The sequence below is a fragment of the Eschrichtius robustus genome, chromosome 13, assembly GCF_028021215.1.
Source record: "Eschrichtius robustus isolate mEscRob2 chromosome 13, mEscRob2.pri, whole genome shotgun sequence".
NCBI lineage: Eukaryota > Metazoa > Chordata > Mammalia > Artiodactyla > Eschrichtiidae > Eschrichtius > Eschrichtius robustus.
The window spans coordinates 17,311,042-17,330,857 of NC_090836.1; the positions used below are offsets into that span (position 1 = coordinate 17,311,042).

General features: G+C 37.2%; 1 protein-coding gene across 1 annotated transcript in view; it reads left to right on the forward strand.

Moving 5' to 3' along the window:
• Positions 1-19,816, forward strand: part of PDE3A (phosphodiesterase 3A) — a 297,919-nt gene that overhangs the window by 40,748 nt on the left and 237,355 nt on the right. The window lies entirely within an intron of this gene.

Genomic DNA, 19,816 nt, shown 5'->3' on the forward strand with positions numbered 1-19,816 from the left:
GGGGTTTTGTATAAAGAATCTTGTTTAGTCCTTTTGTTTTTTGTTTCTTTTGACTATTCTGTCTTCCTTAACTCTCATATTCCTTTTCTGAAGCTTAAACTCAAGGTCATTGTTGAGTGAGAAGGAGTATTACCCATCCTATTCCTACAACTCAGGTGATTAGGATTTATCATTTTGGCCTTGATTTCCCTTCTTTCTGTTAATATTAAACAACATCATCATAGCTGTAAAGATCAAATGCTGTAATTTGAGGGAATACCTGTTTAAAGTCTATAAATATATTAACTCTTACTACCTATGTGGCATCAAGCAGATATGACACAATTCAGTTCAGTAATAATGCATTGAATCACCAGTTGCATCTCACGCTAGGAATACAATGATGAACAAAATAACACCATGTTGCCCTGGTGGATTTTATAGTTTAGTAGGAATATCTTAAGTAATTACAAGTATGTGAATGTGATTAAAGGTATGTAGAATACTGATTGCTGTGGGAGAGAATAGCAAGAGATTTATACCTTGTTTATGGGGTTGGTGCAGGCCTTTGAGAAAGAGTTTTTTATTTTATAAATACATATATTTATCTTTTACAAATATAGGGGTCCTTTATTTCATTTCAGTTTGGTTCACATTAAACACTTACTACAAGCTTTTTTAATGTCTTATCCATAAAATAATAATCAGGGAAATAATCAGAAAATAATACTAGGTCATCTGGGTTGCATGGCAAAGTGTTACAGTGAGAGGAAGACACCATGGCTGTGTAGAGAATGTGGGTCTGAAAGTCACAAAGCAAACCAAGCTGAACCCTTGGGCAGTTTCTTAAATTCTCTTGACCTTGGTTTCGTGATCTGTCTAGCGGGGACAGTAATTCCTGCCTTGCCCAGCGTAGTACGTAAGATACTCTGCCGTGTGTAAAAATGACAATGGAACCAGAGCATTGAAAATCCACTTTATTACAGATGAACGTGCATTTCCTGTACCTCTTGCCCAAAGGGAATATATTTCAGAATTCATGGTCCAAGGCATTGGTCTCATTCCTGATGTGAAGAAAACAAGACATAAAATAAGGCCCAGAAGTGCAGTCCAGGAGTATGGAGTAGGTCAGAAATCGTAAGCCCAATATACTGCTTCTGTTTTGAATTTGGTTTCGTTTTCACACCTGCCCCAGGCTTCCTCATTTGTAGAAGCTTTATTAACAGGAACGCAGGAGGAGTCAATGACAGCTGATTTGTTCCTCTTGTAGAACAAACTACAGTCCAACTCCAGCACGGTCGTTACGGTAACTGTATCTTGTGCAAGTAGCCTTCTGACCTGATGGAGCTACCAGTTTCAAAGTGATGGGTGGGGAAACCTGGGCTGATAGCAGAAATCCCTAAGTCAGAATAATGAGCACTGCTTGAGCACCTGCTAAACTACTGAAAGTACTGAAGGTAAATACAGTTGACCCTTGAACAACACGGGTTTGAACTGTGCAGGTCCACTTATACTTGGATTTAAAAACAAATAAATACAGTACCTGTGTTTTCGGTTTACAGATCTCTAAGTTAATTAAGTGTGGGGAAAAGTTTGTGTTTTATTAGAGATCACACTATGTAGAATCAAAAGAAATAATGCTATCCAAACTGAGCTTCCTGCCTTTGGGTGGTGAGTCATTTATCAATTCCTTTGTTTTTCGAGGTAGGGATAGCCCATTTTCGACTGCATGGGGACAATACCCCTAGCTCCCTACATTGTTCAGTGGTCAACTATATACATGGAACTCTATGCCTATCATACTGAGTAAGGGTTCAGAAAATAACTGGGATATGGGCTGTAGATGAGACACCAAACTGAAGCTAGAGTACAGATTTTGGAATCATCCTTCTACAGATGGCCATGGAACTGGACACAGTTTCTTGGGGATTTGTAGAAAAGAAGTACTCTTGAAAACACAAATATCTAGAAAGAGGGTAGAGGTATGTTTGGGGGGATAAGTATAGATTTAAAATCACATAACTGGAAATATCTTGTACATCTTCTGATCTGATGTAGTCAAAATAAAGATGAATTGGGACTTCCCTGGTGGTCCAGTGATTAAGACCCTCTGCTTCCACTGCAGGGGGCACGGGTTCGATCCCTGGTCCAGGAACTAAGATCCTGCCTGCCGCGCACCACGCCAAAATAAAAAAATAAATAAATAAAATAAATAAGTAAAGATGAGTCAAAGAGGTCCTGTTAGCCTCAGTGATACAGTTTCTGTAAGTCATGGCATAAAAGTCTCAAGTTTGCCTTTCTAGTGTAGGTTTTTAAAATCCACCTCAGCCTCATACTGGCATTTTGTCTGCATTGAATTATAAATTGTGAGAGTGTATCAATTTCTTCCGTATGTTTCTACTTGACACCCTTTAGTGGTAGCAGAATTTAAGATCTCTCTCAATCAAATTTAAGTATATACATTGTCCCTGCTTATAAAAAAATTATCAAATAAAATAATTCCCTGGACATCTTTTCTAGATTGTTTTCCCTGGTTGCTCAGCCCGGTTCTTCTGTGAGCTTAGAAGTGTATCAGGTACTTGCTTTCGTAAGCCTTATTTGTTTGGACTCTAGGTGGACCTTCTCTTTTATTCACTGAATACGGAGAAACACAGTGCCTGGCAAAATATAGGTAATATTTGCTGAATGAATGAACCATGCAGATTTCAGAGACTATACATTTTTAAAAGATAGAGATTCACTTATTAATCATTTTTCTTTTGGATCAAGTATAGATATTTGTAGGTAGTAGAGACACAATTAAGCTAATGTTCTTTTTTTCCAGTAGCTATCTTTTCTCATGGTTTGAATTGAGGGCAGCAGGTGTTCTTTTTAAGAGCAAAAGGTTGGCTTAAAAAAAAATGAGTCTCATAAGCAAATATAAACCATATATAAAAGTATGTCAAACATAATAAAATTCTGATTATAAAATACTCATTACTCTTTAATCCTGAAGATCAAACATTACAGGATTGCCGATAAGGTTAATAGCATATTTTTTTAACCCTCCAAAATATCTTTTCTTGAAAGACCTTCTCTTTAAACCACAGAATGTAGAGATAGTTATGTTCTATTTATTGCTAATTTCTCTCTTGCTATTTTTCCCCTTTTTTTTTTGTATCATGCCCATAGCAGCTGTTTCCCTAACCCTTAACCCAACCCACAGGCTTTCCCACGCTCCTTTTTTGGCTCTTGTTTGGCATTGATCCTTAGTTTGACAGGTAAAACACGTGTTTGAATAGTAGTTACGGCCAAGCTACAATCCATCAGGTTTCCCATAGGGGTGATTATGCTTATTTTACCCCCAAACCAGGTGATTCTTTTATGATAAAGTATTGAGTTCACTCTGAATAAGCCTTCAGCTTCCTCACTGAATTCCTCGTTCCTTGGTGACATGGTGACAGATGACTCTGAGATTCTGTAAACTCAGTGTGAATGAAGCTCGTGACATGGGAAGAGAGTTGGGGACACAGAGAGGCAACATGGGCTTCAGCGTTAGACAAAGTGAGGTTTAGTTCAAACTCGGACACATACTAGCTTGTGGATATGATATTCAATATCTGTGGGTTTTAACCTCCTCATGTATTACTCCTCAAGGAAGTAATAACTACCTGCCTTTGGAAACTCTGATCCAGAAGGAGTCGTTTGGGTAGATTTCAAACCAATATGCAATGGGCCCCATCACTATTTCGTTTATAAATGTAAAATCACAGTTGCTCATCTAAGGTATACATCCATGGCTCAACCATACCCATAGCACAGTCTGAATTTTAGTTGCAGAAACATTTCCCAAGGTGACGTGTGAATGTATGTGAAATCGTGGGTGGACACAGAAGGAATGAGGGACTTAAAAAATGAGGGATTGAAAGTCTTGTGAACATCAGCCCCTTTGAATTTCAGGATCTGATAGTAAGTGGTCTAAATTATATTAAAAAAACAACAACAACCCTCTCATTAAGTTTGTTTTCCTTTGCAGAATAATTGATACTAGATTGAATTGCTTTCTTGTGAGCTGTCTTTATTGTCCTTATTCCCAAGAGCTACTTAATACATTTTAAGTGTTCAGGGAAGAATCAATAGTGGTTCAATCAATAAATGAAATAATAAATGAATTTAAGACAAATTCAGAAATTTAAGAATAAATGCATACAACCCCCTTTTGTGTGTGTTGAGCGTGTGGGTGTGTGTATGATTAAATGGTTATGATTTAAAATAAGGCCAGAATTAAACATTCAAAAAGCATTTATTAAGCAGCCATTATGTACCAGGAATAGTAGACTAAATAACATTTTCTAAAGTTACAGGTTTTCCTCCAAATTTAGGGGTATTCTTGTACATGCTGTTTAAAACAACTTAATTCTTTATCGGTGTGTGTTTCAGGTGCATCTGAAACTGAAAATTGATTCTAAAATGTTCATTACTATTTGATCCTAAAGATCAAGCCTTACAGGACTGCTGATAAGGTTAATAGCGTATTTTTTTTTAACCCTTCAAAATATCTCCTTCTGCACAGTGGGGTTGATAATAATGCCAATTAGAGAGGTACTGGGAGAATTAACTGAGATAATGCATGTAAATTGCTGAGCACAAAGCTTGTCACATAATAGGCACCCACTAAAGGTTAAGTGTTCTTGATGCTTTGAGGAGTGGGCATCGTGTAACTGATTGCATTGGCTGTTAGTGCTCAGCTGTGGTCTCCCTGGGTCCTGGGCACCAAACTTGAGCGGTACACTTTTGTGAACTAACTTCACCCCTGGCAGCACTTTGGCGTTCCTCTGCTTGTTTTCTGGTCATCCGCTTTCCTGATACATTTTGTCTACGTTTTATTTAATGCAGTTACATTTGAAAAAGGTTCATTAGCTTAAATCCTTTCTGAAATAGACAACCACAAAATGAAAATGACCATCACTAATATTTATCAGTTCTGCCGATTCCTTTTTTCAGTCTTTTCGTAGTTTATATAATTAGGATTGTATGGTTTTTTTGGCTGCGTCGAGTCTTAGTTGGGGCACTTGGGTTCTTTGTTGAGGCATGTGGGATCTTTTGTTGTGGCGCACAGGCTCTTCGTTGTAGTACGCAGGCTTCTTCCTAGTTGCGGCGCGTGGGCTCCAGGGCACGTGGGCCCTGTAGTTTGTGGCATGCGGGCTCTCTCATTGAGGTGCGTGAGCTCAGTAGTTGTGGTGCGCTGGCTTAGTTGCCCCACAGGCATGTGGGATCTTAGTTCCCGGACCAGGGATTGAATCAGCATCCCCTGCAGTGGAAGGCGGATTCTTAACCACTGGACCACCAGGAAGTCCCTGTAATGTTTTTATTGATTGGTTTTCTATATGTTTAAATTAATGGTATTTTCTGACCATCTTCTACAACGTTAAAAGTATGAAAACTTTATCACTTTTATACTTGTATCAATTTGCATCACTTTTATCACTTGTTCACTTCTTAATAGTCACTGTGTGAATGTGTCATTTTATTTAAGGATTTCTCTCTTGTTGGACTGGTCGATTATCTCTAGATTTTGTCAGGGTAAATAATACTGAAGTAAATATTTTTATAAACCCTGGTTTGCTTTTCTGATTATTTCTTCCAGGTACATTTCTGTATACGGGATTATGGATTAAAGAAACTAAGTATTCTGTATTTTAAAGTAATGGTTTACAGTATATAATTAAAATTGGAAGAAATTTTCTTTCAAAAATCCGAGATCAGTGGTTTTTAAAGTACTCTGTGACATCTCCTTTGGGGTTGCTATTGAGAGGGAAGAGCTATACCCTGAAGGTAACTTTTTTCATGTCTCTTTCTTTCTTTTTTTTTTTTTTTAAATTAATTAATTAATTAATTAATTTGGCTGCGCCGGGTCTTAGTTGCGTCACACGGGATCTTTTAGTTGCGGCATGCGGGATCTTTAGTTGTGGCATGTGGGATCTTAGTTGCGGCATGTGAGATCTAGTACCCTGACCAGGGATTGAACCCGGGCCCGCTGCATTGGGAGCGTGGAGTCTTAACCACTGGACCAGCAGGGAAATCCCTCATGTCTCTTTCTTATAGCAAGTGAAGCGGATGCACTTTCAAATTGTCAGAGTTGACAAAAATTAAAGTCACGTGTTTTTCATTTTTATGATGAAATATGAAAGGTTTATTTATTTTGAACACTATTATATCCTAAATACCATATTTAATAAATAATTTCTTTGAAATTAAATTTCAGCCATCTGGTTAATATTAATGAAGAAAGATAGTGGCATGAGGGTAGTTTTAGGAACTTTTTAAAATCAGGTGAAGAATATTTTACCAACTTGACAACTGTCACCAAAATTTCTCTTACAAAAAAGTATGGAAAAATATTTAGATACTGTTGCAAGTATGGAGAAAATATCACTCTATTCTCATTCCACCCGTCGCCAAAGGGCTTGGATGTCAGAGGGAGCTAGGGCTTCAGAGAAGAGAGAAAAAACTGTGTGATAGAGAGAGAATATTTTGGAGTCTTCTTGGCAACTTGCAAAAGAGTAAGAGAAGGAGAAAGGACAGGATCAGGAGTTGGCAGTAAACTGCAGTGTGTAAATCCCTCAGAGCTCCATTCTCTAAGCTCAATCAAGTCTCATAAATTCATGCATGCTTGCTTGCAAGTCTTACAGTATTTTTAACACGCAAGCATGGTCTGAGCTTCATGCTGAGGTTGACATGATGTGGGATAGAGGCCACCCTGGAATAAACTAATGTCCAAGAAGATTGAAAACTCAACTGATAATTATAAGTAACTGGAATCTTAGTCAAGCGTAAAGGTCTGACTCGAATTTGGGGGCATCCAAGGCAATTTTTCTTGTATCCCAGGGGCCTGGGAGATGCCAGGTGAAGGCTCAGTTACCGAAGTTTTCATAAGCACTGCTGAGGTCAGAGCACAAGCTCTGCTTTTCACTGTTATGTGGAGCAGAGTCCCTGAAGATTGGCTGCCCTGGTGCTAAAGCAAGTCCCCATGCTGGATGCGCCTCAGGTTTATCTTTAGAAATATAAGCTTCTGGATACTTCTGGGTTAAGGTTTAGTCATTCCACTTTGCTATCAGATTCCAGATAAGTTATCAGGCAATAGAAGCATGACTGTCTCACCCTTCATTCATATGTCCTAAATCTGACAGGCATTTGGACTCTCCTTTAATAGGAATAGGGGAAGGGCAGGTATATGAGTGATAGACTTGTTTAATTTTGTCGCAAGCTAGGGACAAAAATAAATGCCCTTCTGATCATGGGAGGTGTTCAAGCATAAGTGGAAACTGGGTTTGGTCAGGATAAAATAGAGGATGTTGAAATGGTAAAACCATAATAGTAATGATATGTTCAGTAGAATAGTTATATTAGATGAACTTATGTGCTCCACTGGTTGAGAAGTTGTCAAAGTGTTAAATTACCCACCTTAAAATATTATGGTGTTGACTTTTAGACACATATATGCGTATTTTTTTTTTTTCAAAAGTTGACCTTTCCACCATTTATTTTGCCTTTGTGTAAATATAATTTTCATGTTTCGTTGTTCAGGAAACATTTTCTACTAACAGTAGCTCTAATGTTGGTGATCAAATTAGTTAATGTTTTTATACATGTCACTATCAGATGTAAATCTGTGTTCACACCAGGTATAACAACTGAAGACTGAGAATATTCTATTGGCTGTGAGGTTTGTTGCTTTAATTGCGGCCAGGTTACTCTGTAGAATTTAACAACTATACTGCCATCTGTCTTAAGGGTTTATAACTCTGGTAGAGAATAAGCAAATAGCATAAAACACTTGTACCTGTGTGTGCTGCTCAGTTTTATTGGTAATAAAAAAAAAAAAAAAAAAAGACATGCTGACTTTTGTGCTTGGGAACAGAATCTGTTTCTAACCTTTGCTATTAACAGGAAGTGGGAGAGGTGAAATGAGGCTTGGTTTTGTGGCTGGGCCAGAGCACTCTGTGTTCCTAAGCGTGGCATCCAAGTTTCATGTCTGTCTAGCTTCTTGCTCCTTGGAATAGTTGGCCTTTGAAGTCCTAAAAACATAGATTGGTAATGAGCAACATAAAATCAAGAGTGGGCAAATATTTGGAAAATCCAAGCTCTGAGAATAGCCAGTCTAGGATAATTTGGCTCAGATTGTGTCATAGCTGGGTTTTCCTTTCCCACCTAAATTATAAAGTTTTACTAATATAATAGCATATGTTTCCCAAGTAACAATCATTGAAAAGTCTCGACTTCACTTGTGTTTTTAGATAGAGCTATTGCTGTATTTATTTTTAGATTTTAGGGCAGCAATAATTTTTTGGCCAGTGTATTAAAATGACAGTCCAGCCCCTGAGTGCCTTTTTTGGTAATTAGACATAGTATTAGAAGAAAGAATTCTAATGTACATTTTAGGTTAAATACTGAACTAATACATTTAATAAAGATAAACCTTTTGTCCTACTGCATATTATCGATGAGGGTACCCATTATAATATGTACTATGTCCTGTTTTAGAAAATATTTTCTGTCAGGAAAAACCCCACATAATTTAATAAAGACTATTTTCACCAAGGTCATGTTGTACAACATATATGTGTATAGAAGGACATGACAGTAGCTCCAGCTAGACTTTTGTGAATACTTAGAGAATATCCCATTTACCAATGCTATTATCTCCTCCTCCCTCTAAGAAAAACAGGCCCATTTTGCTAAGTTGTCCCAAAGGGAAGACATATATGAATATTTTTATATGTCTAGGAGTATATGAATTTTAAACGCCAGTCTGAGTTACTAGCATATTTATCTCCTGCCTTGGAGACAATTCTTAAAACTGTAAAGATGATTAAGTTTAAATTACTATAGACTTTTGAAATCTGATTTAATAGTCTAGTGTTTACCTTTTAAAAATTTCCTGTCTTTTACGGTTATGACTGTCAGAATATAACACACATTTTTTAGAGATCGTAATTTTGCAATACCGATACCTTTATCTAATTTGTTATATAATTAACAGTAATAGTTTAAAATTTTTGTTGCATGATAATTAGTCTTGGAATGCTAGAAATCACTGGAATATACAGCCAGTGAAGCCTGGGTTGATTTTAGTTATGTTTGGTTTCATACAGTACCAAATTATAATGCCACTCTCTATATTCAGGTTTCTGAAAAAAAAAAAAAAGTGGCCTTTTTATTTACCAAAATGTATTTATACATATTTATCAAATTTTTAGTAAAGTATACATACATATGAAATATACACATATTTAAAATAGAGCCCTGAGACTCCCCTGCCCTTCCGGTTAGGGCTCGGAGCTTCCACTGCAGGGGGCAAGTGTTCGATCCCTGATTGGGGAACTCAGATTCTGCATGCTGCGTGGTGCAGCCAGAAAAAAAGATAGAGCCCTATAAATTTTTGTATTATCATAGATATGAAAGTTACAGAAAATAATGATGATTAGATGTTACACCTCTGTCAGGAACTCCATTCCCCCCCACCCCAAATACCCCTCCTTCCCTCCCTCCCATAGACACAGTGTACACGCTCATATGCCCATATCTTCCTTGATTGACTTCTTTCTTGAGACTTTAATCCTGAAATGTTTCCTAGCACACAGACAGCTGAGATGAAAGTGTTCTTTTTAAGTGCGCACTTTTCATAATGCCTTGAACTTGTTTTTCTGTGGCAGAGGGAAACAACCTCATGCACCTGGACAAACAAAGGTGTTCCTTCCAAAACAGACTTTCGGAATCATTAATTCTGGTTTAGAAATAATTATAAAGGTTAAGTGGACTCTCATGCGTAAGGTTTTAGTGCCGGTGAGTGGCTGATCTGTGTTTTGCCTCTCCCTTGCTTTCATATTCCCTGTGACACCTGCAGGCATGTGTCTTCTGTTACAAATCTGATTCCATTTGTAGCAAGTGGGCCAAAGACAGCCCTCCAGCTTTTCGTAACCTCCTGGAGATATGCTGGGCCCACTGGCTGAGATAATAAGCACTTCTGCCCGAACACAGGCTGAGGTAAGGCTAGTGCTGGTAAAGGTGGGGGAAGAAGGTGGGTTTTTGGTTCCTTTGGGTGCTAACCATGTAGAAAGAGCAGACAGTACCTAACATGATAACCTAGTAAGAAATAACTAAGATGTGAGTGGAGACATTGTGTTCGTTTTAAGGGTGAAGTGGCAGTGTCTTTCAGTGAGGGGGAAGCTGGTGAGAGATGAAACAAATTAGCAGTAGAAAATGTTGGATTCTTGCATTTTTTAGCGTAATTGTAAACACAGAATTCAGAGACAATAGGTATTACCAAAGTAAAACTTTGAAAGGATAATTTTTTTTTTGCTTGAAGTTCTTTTTTTTTTAAGTTTTGAATTTTATTTTATTTTTTTATACAGCAGGTTCTTATTAGTTATCTATTTTATACATATCCCAATCTCCCACTTCATCCCACCACCACCCCCGCCGCTTTTCCCCCTTGGTGTCCATACGTTTGTTCTCTACAGCTGTGTCTCTATTTCTGCCCTGCAAACTGGTTCATCTGTACCACTTTTCTAGGTTCCACATACATGCGTTAATATGCGATGTTTGTTTTTCTCTTTCTGACTGACTTCACTCTGTACGCTTGAAATTCTTAAGAGTGTTACAGTAACCATATTAGTTCTTGCTGTATTACAGAATGACTGTAAAACAAGGTGGTCCATTCTTAGTTATTAGGAAGGGCAAGGGCGGAGACGAGAAAGGAACAGGTAGGTAGTGATCAGTGGACAGGAGTGGAGCAAAGCATCTTGTCCCTTTTGTATTTGGGGGGATAATTTACATAAGTAGACCTCTCGCTTTTTCTGTCTCTTTTTCTCCCTCTTTTCCCCTTTTAATTGATTTGCCTGATCACAAGTTTCTATCTCCCTAGGAAAATAATTCGATAAGTACAAATAGATGTGGAGGAGCATATGTAAATTGCTGACTTTCTAAGCTAAGAATTTGAACGTATGCTTAGGAGTTTGTTTTATTAAAAAAATCCTACCGTTGTCAATTACTAACATAAACTCGCGGATGAATCAACAATGACGTTCTCCTACCTATGCCAAAATAAAAATTTCTTGTGGGGTGATGTGGAATAATGTTTACAGCTGCTTTATGGATGATTTACATTGAAACTGCTATGCATAGACTATCTATTAATTGGAACATCATAGAAAAAATAAGCAGGTTTTCATCTACCAAACAGCCAGCAACAAACTTTGATAAATATTAACAATGATTATAACTAAAAAAAAACCCCAGAATACCAACAGCAGAATAGCCGTATCAAGACAGTGGATAATGGTGTGATGACGGTAGAATTCCATCCTGAATCCTGTGCATCGTGGCCTGCATGTTCTGCTCCGACTCCTTACACAGTACAGCAACCACACTTCAAAGCCGGATGAGGACTAATTTGCTCAGGAAATTCTAGTGATGAGATACTTCAAGTTTCACTAATATGTAGCCCTTAGTCCTAACCAAAAATGACAGTCTATAGGGGATCCTGTGTCCATCATTCGAAAGCACTAGCAAAAGAACATGTTTTAGGGACTTCCCTGGTGGCCCAGTGGTAAAGGGTCTGCCTTCCAATGCAGGGGATGCGGGTTTGATCCCTGGTCCGGGAACTAGGAGCCCGCATGCGTGCCGCGGGGCAACTAGGCCTGCGTGCCGCAAACTACAGAGCCCACGCGCCCTGGAGCCCGCAGGCCACAACTAGAGAGAAGCCGGCACACCGCAACAAAGAACCCACGCCACAACAAAAGATCCTGCATGCCTCAACGAAGATCCCGCATGCTGCAACTAAGACTCGATGCAGCCGAAAGAAAGAAAATAAATTTTTAAAAAACCACGTTTTAGATAACCTTGGATTAGCAGGAACGTACATGAGTTGCCAAAAAATATCAACTTAGAATACTTAAAGAGGTAAGCTCCTAGATTGGTTTAGGTGACCCATAATGTCTGGTGGTAATGCATGTTTTTAGAGTAGTTTTATCTTTAAACCTCAAACAAGTTGGTGACATACATAATGCTAGTGGAGTTCTTTCCACCAGAGGATGGGTGCTAAAGAAATTGATTTTTTTTTTTTTAATCAGTGTTTCTGATAGCCTGCCTGCTTTAATTTTCACCATACTTCTCTTCCTTATTTAAGAGAATATTTCACTTTTTAAAATAAAGTCTCATTATGATTTAATTAAAAATTTGTTTTTTCCTTGCCCTAAGGAAGTTTGTAATTTATAAATATGAGTTTATATATGTATATTTGTATTAAAATACATTTATAAAATTGACATTTATTAATAAAACAATATAAATATAATATAATTGCTAACAATCAGGTTGGGCCAGATATTACTCTAAATGCTTTATAGATATTAATTTATGTAAACCTTTCAACAGCCCTAAAAGAGACCTTTATATTTTGGATTCATTGTAAAGTTATGCTCAGAATGTCTATGACCTATTTCTATGTTGCTTATTGTAGTTCTATCTGTCTGTCTATTTATCTATCTATTATCTATTTAATGGAGATAAAGACACACATAGAAATATGATGATATATTATTTTGTTTGCTTCCCAAGTGTCTGACGCAGTGCCTGCTTTTCTAAGCATGTATGGAGGGTCAAGAGGCAGCATAATATAATGATTATGAGCCCCAGTCTGGTTCTAGACTACCTGGTTTTGAATCCCAGCTCTGCTTCTTACTGGCTTTGTGATTTGGGGCAAGTTACTTCAATTGTCTGCCCTTCAGTTTCTTCCTTTGTTAAATGTGTATAATAATGGTACCAACTTGAGAGAGTTGTTATCCAGATGAAATGAGTTAAAATTTTTAAAGCACTTAGAACAGTGACCAGCACATATTAAATACGACATAAGTAATAATATACGTAAATATGTATTTGAATACTCAAGACATTCCCAAAGGGAAGATACTTAATTCAGTTGATAAAAACTTAAGCAATGAGAATGGCAACTGGAAGAGGTTTTATAACAAAATACAGTGGATTATCCAGCTATTGATCCCTCTGTCAGACAGCTATACCTATGAATTCTCTGCTTGTTACTGGAGTAAGTGGTTGCTGGCTGCAAGTGAGAACAGAACATGAAAATTTCCAGCTTGTGAAAAACATCTGGAGCTTTTACTTGACTACAAATTTAATATGAGCCAACTGTATGATGCAGTTGTTTAAAAGAAAAAAAGAAGGAAAAGAAAAAAACCCTTAAGCCTTCCTTAGGCAGTATAAATAGAAGTGCCTACATCATGGGAAGTCATATCTTTGATGTACTTAACACTGGCCAGATCACAGTTGGAATACTGTTTTCTGTCCAAGACACCATAATTTTACGAAAGGCATTGACAAACTGGAGAGACAGAAGTCTGGAAATCATATAGAAAACAGAGGAAGTGGGACTGTGTAGCCTAGAAAAGAGAAGACTAAGGGAACTAAAACACCTGTCTTCAATTATTTACAAGGTTGCCATTAAAAAAAAAAAGGACACATTTGTATATTGCTCTAGAATGCAAAAATGGAACCAATAGAATGAAAGTCGCATGCATATTTTAACTCTATGTTAAGGGAGAAAACTTTATAACAACTAGAGAGTCCAATAATGGGAGTACAGTTGACCCTTGAACAACACAGGTTTGAAGTGCTTGTGTCCCACTTATACGCAGATTTTTAAAACAGTAAATACTCCAGTATCACATGATCAGCGGTTGGTTGAATCTGCAGAGGGCTGGCTCTAAGTTATACACAGACTTCCAGCTGTGCGGAGCGTCTGTACCCCTAACCCCTGTGTTCAAGGGTCTACGGTAGTTTGCTCCCCTTAATGATGGGTACTGGTGCTGGGTCTTGCAGGAGTGCTGTACGAAGAATTACTGTATGTGGTCAAAGATTAGATTCCATTACTCACATTCACTAAAATCAAATTTCTGCATTCATATCCTGACAGGGATTGGGCAGTGACAATCCCTGGAAATTTCATTAAGATTTTTAAGGCTGTTATTTGACTGCATGGTGTAAAAAAAATCTGTATAATTGGTTTACTTTTATTCAGGCTGGTTTCGAAATCTTATTTTAAGTAAGGGATCAAGGAACGCTGGGTGATATGGTATTTTCCCAAATTTGACAAATTCCTTTAACTTAGGTTTAGTAACTTATTAAGAATTCTTTATATGTAGGCCAACAAAAATAGTTGATAAAGACTGGTTGAGTATTGTATGGTTTTGGGATCTGATCAGAGAAAACCTATAGTTCTTTCTGATCAGAGAAAACCTAAAGAACACCTATAGAGAAAATCTGTAGAGTTCCCTGATCTCTAGCTGGGTGGAAATATTAAGAAGGGTGGAAATGTTGTGTACCTTTGAATTTCATATACGAACAGTATTTGAGGTTCATATCAGTACACTAAAGGTTCTCTTTAAGGATGAGTGAAGTGAATATTACTGGAAAATATAATAGAAGATAGCTATGGTGTAGCCTTGGGAACTTACTTTATATTTTACAGGCATATTTCTCTTGTGATATCTCATTCTTGTGACTTCAGACATATGCTTTTCTTCTGGTTAGGTATGTCCTAGATGTTAGCCTTCCTTTCAACTCGTTTTGTCACAATGTTTGCCTTTGTTGTATTTATACTACCAAGTTTCAGACATTAGATTGTTTGGTTTGAGCAATTTTGTTATAATTTTTTTGAAAAAACAATAAAATAGTTTTAGTAATTTTACATTTTTCTCATAGAAGACAGGTATTTAAAAATTTCATTTAATAAATTTAACCATCTAATGTATATATTTCCACATTGGGTAGGATAACTAAAAAGTAAAGAAAGATTATCTAAATAGAAAATTTAAAAGTCCCGTTCATATGTTTTTCTTTTGCCGTATTAGATAACATGAGTTTTTTATAATCTAGAATATTCTGTAATCCTCCCAAACTCTTCAGAGAAAGAATTTCTTCATCTTCTTGAAACAGAAATGGATACATCTGAGGAACTGTTTCCACGTCCTATCAGTGGTCTCGGTCTCATCTACTTATATCCTTAACTCTGAATTACTAAGCACTTGGTGAGGGACTGTGTCCTCCCCATAGAATTTTGGCTTCTGGTTGTAATCTGTTCAATTGTGAAGAAACATCACAAATCAAACCATCTTGTTTGAATGTTTATTATTTAACTTTTGATGCATATTTTGCTTTTTAATACAGATGAGAAGATGAAAGGTGGATATAATTGATGTGTATATTAATTACAATCCGTACATTTTTGGAGGTGTTTTTTTTTTTTTTTTTAAATGTTCCAAAGCATGGGACCAGATATGTGCAAAAGGAGTGAGGTCATTGTGCATTTAAGAGTTCAGATTGCAAATTGCTTCCTCTGTTCCTCTGCTTCAAAAGTAGTTGAATGAGCATCATCAAAAGGGGTTTAATTACTGGAATATTAAAAAAAAATTTTTTTAAAAATGTAATCTCATCTATAAAATGAAAAGATTAATAGGCAAATGTTGTAACTGGGATTTGTGGTATTGGTTGACTCTAAATAACATTGATGCTAGAACCCTTTTCTTTCTTCTCCTCTGGTTATAATTCTGCCAGTTGAATCCTCCATTAGGACCTTTGAGAAAAATGCATATTGGTTGATAGTACAAATAAGCATTTCATTAAGTAATGGTTTTGAGTATAATTAAGTTCTATTTCTTAATATTGCCTTCGACGAATATAGGTCAGAAAAATAGCATACGGGAGTTTGACTTCCGATTTCTTTCTTTTTTCTTTAAATGGTTACTTTTTGGGCTGTTCTATCTTACTTTTAACCATTGTCTCAAATTATTCCTTGGCAGAGTGCTGCAACGTAACAGCCCTTTTTAAAAATCGGTTAAAAATTTGAGAGAATAGAAGTATGGGCCTTCTGAGATGAAGAGCATTTTGAGTGTAAGACGGTTTAGTTGTAAACATTGTATTGGTCATGTCTGTGTTTGAGAAGCGCTCTTCTAAGCCACCTAACCGTGTGGGGTGGAAAGACTATCCTGAGTAATGTAATAGGCTCACTTTAAATGAGAAAATAGAGAACGCTTTGCTGAGCACCTACTACATGCAAGATGCTTTGGTAGGGAGGGATTGTAAAAGAGGAAGTTGATATATTTGGCCAGTAGAGTTTGAGAAGGATCAGTGTGAGTTCTTCTTTGTACATTTGGTAGGATTCCCCAGTGAAGCTATCGGGTCCTGAACTTTTGTTTGCAGGGAGTTTTTAAAATTACAGACTCTATTTCACTTCCAGCGATTGGTCTATTCATATTCTCATTTCTTCTTGATTCAGTTTTGGCAGGTTATATGTTTCTAAAAACATATAGGTTGTCCATTTTGTTGGCATATAACTGTTCATAATATTTTCTCATGGTATCTGTACTTCTGTGGTATAGGCTGTTATTTCTCTTGTGTTTACTTTTTTTGTGAGTGTCATTGTTGATGTTTTGTTTTTTGATTTTTATCTCTATCACTTCAATTTCTCATTTTGTTTCAAATACTGAAGCATCCAATCCGTGTTCCATATTTCCTAGACGCTGATTCTCTTAATGTTAGTCCAGCAACCACTCAGCATCCAAATGCCAGCTCTGCTGCATCTTGGCCTATGGTTATAGGCTTGAACTCCAAAATGCCCCCAAATGTTTTAAAAATTTATTTGTGTACATTTTCAAAATAACCTTCCTTTGAGGTCTCAGTTTTATGTGAACTATAGTTAAACTCTTTCTTTCCATGACTTGTAGCATATGGTATTTAACTGTTTGCTAAGGTGGCTTTCCTCAAGTAAACATATTTGTACAAAAGCATTTCAAGAGGGCATTACAGTTAAAAAGAGGAACTCCTCTAAGGTGACTTGACTGCTTAAACATGGGTTTGAAAATTAAAGTATTTATGGCTTAGCATGCTGTTTCATTGTCTTTCAAGATTCATTAAAATATCTGACCTTTGGGAAGGAATAAGCATTTACAGTTTTTGCAACCAGAATAACCTTTCTGACATTTCATCTTGAAGTATTTGCCTCTAACAGAAGAGAAGCAAATCAGTTGACACTGCAGCCAACCAGTACTGACCCTGCACTTTGAAAAAACATCTATCGCATGCAATTTGAAAATATAATCAAACATAAATCTAGGATTGGAATCTTCTGACCTAATAGACTATGATTGCTTTCCATAAATTGTGCCCCTGGTGTCATTTTTCCTTGTTTTTAAATAACCCACTGAATTCTCACATCTTTTACCTGTCGCGTTATCACAAAGAAAGGGCCTCTAGCATTTTTCTATACTGTTAGCCCTGCAACAACAAATCATGTTAATATTGGAATGCATATTCGCTATTCTAAGTGCGGCTTCTGGGAGGGCTTTTGTGTGAAGTGTTAGGCTTGCTAGCTGAATCATAAACACAGCTGCAAACATCTAGAGGGTGATTATGGATGTCACTTGTAAATCAGAGATACTCGTCACAGGGTAATTTGGAGACTTGCTCCAAAACATACACATAATCAATGGGCAGGTCATGATCATGGCCCGGCTTTTCTAGGACAGTGGTCTTAGTGCTTTTCCCAGGAAATCAGGTGATCGTACCCCATGTGCAATAATCAAACAGATGGGCAAACTCTGATCTTTTCAGCCGTAAAAAAATCTATACAACGAAAATTTCAAAACCTGATGAAGGATATATCATTGTTAGTAGTATCTGTGACTCCAGTTTAGTGGTTAAAATGATCAAGGGTAACGTGCATGTTTGTGCTTATGTGACGAGTAGCAAAATGGTAGTATGGCTAGAGTGTGGGTTCTCATGTGGTCTTGGATTGAAACGGACTTAATCTTGGCTCTGCGAGTTACTAGAATTGTGGCCTTGGGACAAATCATTTAAACTCCCAAAGCCCTGATTTCTTCATCTATAAGATGCAAAATGGTTTTGGTGTCTTTAATGTTTTGGGAAGAGTTTGAGATGCTGTATGTAAAGTATCTAGCACCGGGCTTGGTGCTGCATCAATTTTTTAAAAAAGTGATACCAACCACAACTTCTCCTGAAAGGGGAAAGGAAGTGATGATTTAAATCATCTCAATATGTGAAGTCATTTGTTAAAATTCTGCTAGAATCATGAGGTAGCTTTAGCATATGCGATAATGACAACTCCATAGACAATTTATTAACCTTACAGTGACTTATCTTTAAATGGGGCAACTTTCACCATCAAGAAAATCAAAGAAACAGAAAACTAAAGCGTACTAAAACATTTGGAGAAGTGATAGTGTGATTCACTTTGAAATTTTTTTTTTTAACATCTTTATTGGAGTATAATTGCTTTTTACAATGGTGTGTTAGTTTCTGCTTTATAACAAAGTGAATCCGTTATACATATACATATGTTCCCATATCTCTTCCCTCTTGCATCTCCCTCCCTCCCACCCTCCCTATCCCACCCCTCTAGGTGGTCACAAAGCACCGAGCTGATCTCCCTGTGCTATGCGGCTGCTTCCCACTAGCTATCTATTTTACGTTTGGTAGTGTATATATGTCCATGCCACTCTCTCACTTTGTCACAGCTTTGAAATTTTTAATACAATTCCTTGGCTATTATCAAGAATGGATTTTTTTTTCCCCTAAATGGAAAAGTTTATGTAATGTTCAGGAAGATGTTATTTTGCTTCAACATCAGTTAACTGTCTTCAGTAAAAGGCAGAATCTGATTTCTTTGCAAGACGATGTGAGCATTTGTTTGATGTTTAACACGAGGTTGATTTCAAGGTTTGGAAAGGAGAACGTGATTAAATCATTTCAAGTATGGAAACTAAACAAAAAAAGCTACTAGTTTAAGAAATTGGTTTTCTAGATGTTTAAGCATTTCACACAGGATGAAGTACTTACTAATATAGGAGAAATTATTAATAACAATTCTTGTATGTCAAGATTTCGGTTAGTGATGCCACCCATTCCCACATCGTTCTGGATTTCTTCTGTGTACACTTGGTGGCATCATCTCGCATAGTTTGAAAGGCAGCAAAAGCTGTCAGGAAACTGTCAGGGAATATCCAGGTGTTCCAAATCCTGGTAAGCAATTTACATCGCTGCTTTCAGAAGAACAGATGCCCCAATAGTCTCCCATGTTTAAGCTCTACCACAAATGGGCACAGATGAGCACAAATGGGTCTTGGCCATGCAGGGATATGGTGATCTATGGGTGTCTTGGAGTCAAGATCCCAGAGGCTTGAGGTTTCCATACCCTACGTTAGTATTCTTGGGGCACTTGCATTTTCTGTTAATGGTTCATCTGAATACCAAGTCCTGAAGCTAATGTTCCTTGTAGCTCCCTCTAATGGGCCTGGCTGATGTTACAGTCTTGGAAATTTCCATGTCTGACTCGGACATAACAGTAACAGGGCCTGTTAATTGAATGTGTGGTTAACTGCCAAGCTACTCTTCCCGCCTGCTTTTATTCCTTCTTTATGAAAAGAGCAAATTATCTGAAAAGGAACAGAAAACACATACGTATTTTCGTTTAAGGGACTGTAAAAAATACAGTGAGGAATTTTGGACCCTTTATTGTCCTGATGCTGGGGAAAAATGGGCTGAAGGTAAACCTTACACTGATATAATTTAGTTACTCGATTACCTTTGGGCAAAGGTTCTAACGAAAACCTTTTTTTTTTTTTTTTTTAAATTAATTAATTAATTAATTAATTAATTAATTTTTGGCTGTGTTGGGTCTTCGTTTCTGTGCAAGGGTTTTCTCTAGTTGTGGCAAGTGGGGGCCCCTCTTCATCGCAGTGCGCGGGCCTCTCACTATCGCGGC